Raw genomic sequence first — 6000 nt, 5'->3', positions numbered from 1 at the left:
TGCCTCCTCACAGCCCTTCAGAGACCAGTTTGTTGTTAAGGAGCGGAATTTGGGCTCTTGGGATGGAGGGAGAAGTCCTAGGTCTCGTACACGCTTCTGATTCTCGGATAAACTCTGTGTCAATACTTTCATCTCTGGTGAAATAGTAGCACAAATATGAAGGGGACAGAATCTGGCTGCATTTCTAGTGTGTGATAGAGCTGTGATCTATCACCAGCAGCGTTTATAAAAACAATAACCAAGATAAACTCGATTCCTTTTGAGAGAGGTGCAAAACTACTGGCTGAAACTGGAGCGCTAATTCCTTATATTGGTCAACACATGGGTTTTCTACTGATTTTATATCTCACACCTCACAAGACGTGAGGGGTTATTAAAATGCCAGATTGACCACATGGCCTCCGGGAATGCCTCCTGGAGCTGCCAACATGATGGCGTTAGGACACCATCATGTTGCTGATGCAACGCCTCTAAAAATCATTTAAAAATAAGCTTGGATTGCGTTCAAGAAGGGTGGTACCCCCTGGATTACAGGATGACTGCAAAGTGTAACAGTGATAAAAAGGTAGAGAAATAGCGGAAGCAAATGGTTGTGGCTGACAGCGTTAGCTATCCTGCTCAGTCAGTTTGGTGCGTACACACCCTCTTGTTCCTTGGGATGCAGCGAAATGACCTTCCTGGGGTCTTGCTCAGCTGGGCTTGTGTGCTTTCCATTTATTCCTGCTTCTCTGCTCCGGCTATCATCTCTGGGAGTTTCCCCCAGGCTTAGATTTTGCAGCTGGGGAAGAAAGTCCTGGGTAATTATTTGCCCAGTGGATCTATTTTTGTTCAAGCATTCAGTGTCAGTCTCCTGTCTGCGTACAGATCAATACATAGTGCTGTTTAGTCACCAAACTCACATTTAAGGGCATTCAGGACTAAAACCATTAGAAAAACTATTGACATGTTGAGATTAGTTTTTGTTTCAATGCATAACATGCAAAGAAAAAAATGTAAAACTTATTAGCCTGCTTTGTGAGAAGATGAGCTAGCAATACTTGCACCATCAAAATAATCAGCAACTTGGCAGATACTCACAGGGTTTTTTGGATAGTTTAGATGTGGGTCCTCGGTGCCTGACTGAGGGACTTTGCCTTACCCGCTTAGGTATCCTGGAGTTAGGGCTCTTGCCTCATCTCTAAAAGGAAATTGCAGCCTCAGCTGCATTTTAATCAAAGCCAGACCTCACTAAGGGGGTCGCAGCACGAGTGTCCCCAGTGCACATCACAGGGGCACTGTCTATCACAGGGGGACAGTACAGCCCTAGAGCAGCTCCAGTGAATGCAGCATTATTTTTTTGAGCTGTACCCTGAAATTAATAACAATACATCTCCCCTCTCTCTGCGGTGCCCTCGCTGCAAGGTGCTTCACTCCCTACCAAGAGTGCATTTATACTCTCAGACGTGTGCTCAGCACCCTGATGATGCCCGAGGTGCTACCAGGAGGGCAGGAGCATTGATGAGTTACCCCATTGCCCAAAATTAGCGCTCTGAGATTGCCTGAAGTAAATGTGTAATTCTCCCTTCCGGCGGGTCAGCCCATGTTTCTCTGAGCAATGACAACCTCTCGCATCCTGAGGGTCAACACAAGACACAAAGAGCTCCTTCCCAGCAGGCTGGGCAGATGGGCTGGAAGGGGGTTACAAAGCTCCTGGCTCTCGCGGGGCACAGCAGATCGTGTTTAAAATCAGCGTGTCTGTTTCAGACACTTAGGACCATCTGGGGCAGGGAGGACCTGGTGCTGCCACAGCCTCTCCCTGTCCCCGTGCATCTCCCCCAGGGCTAGCAGGGGCAGGGACAAGCACCTCCTGTGCTGCAGCCCCAGCTGTGGCACCAGCCGTGCCCCACGGGGCTGGCTGAGGAGAGGGATGAAGGGAAACCTGAGGGTCCCCAGGGAGATCGCGTGTCCAGAGAAGGGCAACGGAGCTGGTGAAGGGTCTGGAGCACAAGTCTGATGAGGAGCGCCTGAGGGAACTGGGGTTGTTTAGCCTGGAGAAAAGGAGGCTGAGGGGAGACCTTATCGCTCTCTACAACTACCTGAAAGGAGGTTGTAGAGAGGTGGGGGTCGGTCTCTTCTCCCAGGTAACAAGTGACAGGATGAGGGGAAATGGCCTCAAGTTGCGCCAGGGGAGGTTTAGACTGGATATTAGGAAATTTCACTTCACTGAAAGGGTTGTCAAGCATTGGAAGAGGCTGCCCAGGGAAGTGGTTGAGTCGCCATCCCTGGAGGTATTTAAAAGGTGTTTGGATGAGGTGCTTAGGGACATGGTGTAGTGGTGGTCTTGGTAGTGTTAGGTTTGTGGTTGGACTCGATGATCTTAAAGGTCTTTTCCAACCTGTGCAATTCTGTGATTCTGTGGTTCTGTGAGATGGCAAGCAGGGTGGTGGGGTCGTGCCATCTCCCCTTTCTACTCCATGGCCACAGCCCAGCCCCTCTGCAGAGGTACCACCCCAGGTACCGACAGGAGCGTGGCACCCTGGTTTCAGTGCCTGCGCTGAAAAATGCATGTTGAAAAATTGAACCAGGAATGAGCTGAGCTTTTGACAAGATGCTTGCGTTCAGCGCCCAGAGGAGCTCAGCCCACTTTGCCTATTCAAGAGAACACTGAGGGATGCTCATCTTCTCGGGGCAAGCTGATTGCTAATGTAATGTGGTCTGTCGCGCAGCAGACAAAAACATAACAAAGCCCCATAGAAATGCTGCTTTTGGAAGAATTCATTAGAAATTGTGCAGCCAGACAAAGGAAACAGGAAATTTTTAACAGAGAAGGTAATTAGCTTCTGGGACAGGGGATGAGAGCTGGGGCAGAGTCTCTGTCAGACTTGGAAATCTGATCAGCTACTGCTGATGTGTCTGGGGTCCTGTAAGAGGCAGGGAAGAGCATCACAAGGGTCATTTCTGCCTTTAAAAGACAAGTGCATCTTTTCTCTCAACGCCTCCTAATTTTTACAGATTCATTACTTCTCTGTGTTTCTTTGCAGTACGCTTCAAAGACCCCACAACTCAGTGTGGAAGATTAAAAGTTAAGTAACTTCAAAAAGCAACACCTCCCCCTTTGCTAATCCTGAGAGCAAATTATTTCACTCCTTTCTTCACGCTGCAGCAGGCGCAGGTCCTTCTCCAGGGACTGGAGCAGGCTGTCTGCCCCTACCCCCTCCAAGTCCCACCGCGTCCCCTCCTTTCCTGGCTGCCTTTGCGATTTACCTTCAGCCTCAGAGCGGCTGCGGTCCCTCCTCTTGCATCCCAGGGAGGCTGCTCGCGCCTCACCGCTCACCCGGGCAGCCCCATCTTCTCGAGGCCGGGGATGTCGCTTGCAAGCCTTCCCGGGGCAAAGACCGCCTGCCTCCATGCTCCGCACAGGCCTGGACAGCCAGGGGATATTCTCGGCTCTGAGCATGGTTCAGCAGTACCAGGTCAAGCTCCCTGGGAGGTGGGGTATGAAGTAAGGTCGTCGTCTTCTTTCATATTGATTTTTTCTTTTCTCTGAACACACAGTAGGAATTTGAGTTAAGTGGAGCATGGATTTTAATTTTTGTATAATAGATTTCAAACAAGGCCTTATTACCCCATGCAAATAGGATTAATCTGCAAAAGCAGCTAACTAAACACTTGGGGGACTTAATCCCAAAGGTGGTATTGTACTTTATTACTGGACATCAATATTTTTTGCATCTTTGTTCAGAAAGCATGCCTCAAATCACAGCTGCCAATCACTAAACAAATTTAACAGATCTTTGCCCATAATCAGAAAACCAGCCCAGGAATGCAGAATTAGGATTTGCTAATTCCCTTTTAAACTGATATTACAGTTTGCTGCCTTCTGTTTATGCAAGCACGCTAATTAATTTTTGCCCATGTGTGGCTGAGACAGAAGCTTTACAGTTGTAGGATAACGTGGCACTGCAGGCCAGAATAAAATTAGAGTCTAAATAACGCCCAGAAGCACAGCAACGATGCACTTAAAAAGAAAAATAAAATAATTTAATTCTTCTAGATGAGCTATTAGTTTTTATAGTCATTATGTTAGTAGCAGCATGAACTTTGGCTGATGTGCAGAGAGTGCAGCCGGGTGAATCGTACAGTCCTTATATGCCAGACGTTGGAACAAGTTTCATATCTAAACTGGTACACCTAGTGGTGGCTGCAGCTGAAGTTAATGTATACTCATGGGCTATACATGAGTATACAATGTATACTGAGGGAGGGGGCTTTCCCAGTGACTAGCTGTCCCCTCACCTATTCCCATCACCGCCGCTCCTTAGGGCAGATGGTATAGGAGTCCCTTCTGCTCTCTTAATCTCGGCTTGCCGCCTGCTGAAGTGGCCCAGCAAGGTACTGGTGAGTGCTTAGGGACGGTCAGTGAATGTTGTGAATATTCTTAAGTGAGGAAGATAAATTCAGAAGGTTGAATGGGTTGACCGCTCTCAAAAAATTGGGCATAGAGAAACTGAGTCCCAGTTCTATGTGCTACTCTGGATACTTGCACATATATACTATATGCTCAAGACTACAAGACCGCTGGGATGAGCGCAAAATGTGTTTGGGGAGATCTGAGCATCCCAGGAGAGTGGGTTTCTCACTTTTTAAGGTAGAGGTTTCACTTTTCTCTTTCCAAACAGCCTGGACTTTAAAAGGGAGGCAGCCGCAGGGCCAGGCAGTGACCTGCGCCACATTTGCCCCTGGGAAGTTTCAGCAGTGATGCTGACTTAGGTCCTGCTCATGGGTCTGAACACTTAGTGACCTTAATACAGAAAAACTTGTTACGATAACAAGAATAACTTGCTTCAGGGGGCACAGGGACCATCTACACTGGGGAAATGCCAAACTGTTTTCCTGATTCATGGTACGTACAGTGCAACTGAATTAACAGAGCCACAGACTATAGACAAATTGTGAAAAAGCATAATTCCATTGAACTTCATTTCAGATGACTTTTGGCAATGTCCTTCGTCCTTCCTTCCTCTGGAAGCATTTTCCTCTTACTCCTAGCGACAGGCAACGAAGCCTGGTGAAAACTATGTGGTCACTTAGCAGTCTGCCAGGATGATTTTGTCCTGACATTGGCTGTCAGCCCGTGCACCTGCTCCCAGCCACACTGTCTCTCCTTGTTACCTAAATCTGTCATTTGGCCCCAGCCGCCACACGTGAGGTAGTCTCCTTGTCAGCTAAGGCAAGGGCTCTGACAAACACAGCAGCAGCAGCAGCAGCAGCAGCAAAATAACTCTGCATCACAGCACTCATAATCGGTGCCAACGCGATGACCTTTGACGATAATCGGGACAAGAAATCCATGGTAAAAAGCAAGTAGAATGGTAACTTAGAAAGTGATGAGACTAACACTGTAGGCATTAAAAATGACAGACATCAAGTGCCTAATATGCATTAGTGAGCGTGTGAAGTTGTAGAGCTAGTCACGGTGATTTCAAACATTACCGTTTCTGTTTGAAACAAGCAACATTAAGATATAAATTTTTTTGGCTATCTAGGAGCTTCTTGATACCTATTATAATAATGATGGTTACTAGTGGAACTCTCCATAGAAAATAGAAACCCTGTCCTTTAGTACTGGTGCACACCTGGAATAACACCGCTTCCGGCTATAGTAACTTTCTTTTGCTTCAGTAGAAAGCAGAATCTAGAATAATGAATAATAATGGAATAGCATTAGGGCAGTAATGTTTTTAGCAACTTATGGTTCATCTCAGTACATTTCTGACTACTATTTACGAAGCAAATGGCAACGTGGAGTTGCAAGATTTACCATCAGCAAACAGGTTCTGGGTACATTCCTATCCACCCAGAGGACAGCAATGTCCAAGTAACAGTGTGTAATAGGCCTGCCCCCACTTTTCTTCCCTTTTTCAAGAGACCATGCCATGCAGTCACAGTGTTAGTGCTACCCACCTGGTTACTGCAAAGCACTTAAATTGAAACTGCTTTGTGCGAAAGAGGCAATCTTCA

The sequence above is a fragment of the Mycteria americana genome, chromosome 3 (genome assembly GCF_035582795.1).
Source record: "Mycteria americana isolate JAX WOST 10 ecotype Jacksonville Zoo and Gardens chromosome 3, USCA_MyAme_1.0, whole genome shotgun sequence".
NCBI lineage: Eukaryota > Metazoa > Chordata > Aves > Ciconiiformes > Ciconiidae > Mycteria > Mycteria americana.
Note: the sequence above shows the minus strand (reverse complement) of the source record.